This window comes from Sinocyclocheilus anshuiensis, unplaced genomic scaffold, assembly GCF_001515605.1.
Source record: "Sinocyclocheilus anshuiensis isolate Anshui unplaced genomic scaffold, SAMN03320099.WGS_v1.1 scaffold637, whole genome shotgun sequence".
Taxonomy (NCBI): domain Eukaryota; kingdom Metazoa; phylum Chordata; class Actinopteri; order Cypriniformes; family Cyprinidae; genus Sinocyclocheilus; species Sinocyclocheilus anshuiensis.
The window spans coordinates 2,018,701-2,019,579 of NW_015539816.1; positions in this window are offsets into that span (position 1 = coordinate 2,018,701).

Genomic DNA, 879 nt, shown 5'->3' on the forward strand with positions numbered 1-879 from the left:
TGTCTGATTAGAAATGTACCAAAACAAGCGCTTAAACTAGTGACGAGACTTTTGAAATCAAAAGAAACAAAGACAGAATGCAACAAAGTGTGCTGTAGGACAGTAATCTAATTTACGCACTGTAATCTCAAAATTCAGAAAAGTTTGAATACCAATTTAAATTCAGCTGACCAAATTTAATTTAACAAATGAATTTATACCGCGAAAAAAAATGTAGATTTAAAATAAAGGAAACAGTTAATCCCACACATTGCCCGCATATAGGCCTAGATATATTCATATTATTGAGTAGTCAACAGATAGGCGCAGTAATCTTAATAGGCCTACTGATTTGTATCCATGTAAGCTGTTGTTATATCTTATGTTTTGCTGTATAGGCCTACATATGTTTCAGGACTTAAAATGTCACAGCTGTACGAATGTAGCCAGAAAATACCATGTTTTCTACGTGTGGAACATTGAAAACCCGTATCCGTTGATTGTACTCGATGCGGTCGTCTCTTCGGGAAAATGTGTACTGTGTCTCCACCTGGTGGTCAAACAAAGCCGAAGCGAACTATCCAAGCGCTCCGCCGGCAAAGAGTCTGGCGTCAGTTTACTGACTGAACCGCGTCCAGACCCTTTAAAGACCTTTTATGTCTTGGCACTGAACCTTTCCAAAACCTTCTGCTGCCGATTATTCAATGGTCTCCCTAGGCTACCTGAGCTATTACTGAATAGAGGTTCATCTTTTATACTGGATTAACCACAAGAGATCAATAGCTACAGTACAACTCAGAACTGACACAGAAATGGGCTGTTTTACATGTTTGGGGTTTTTTTCTTTGTCATTTTCATTTTCTGTCTATTTGTAAATCGATTTTCATATTTTCTCCCCTT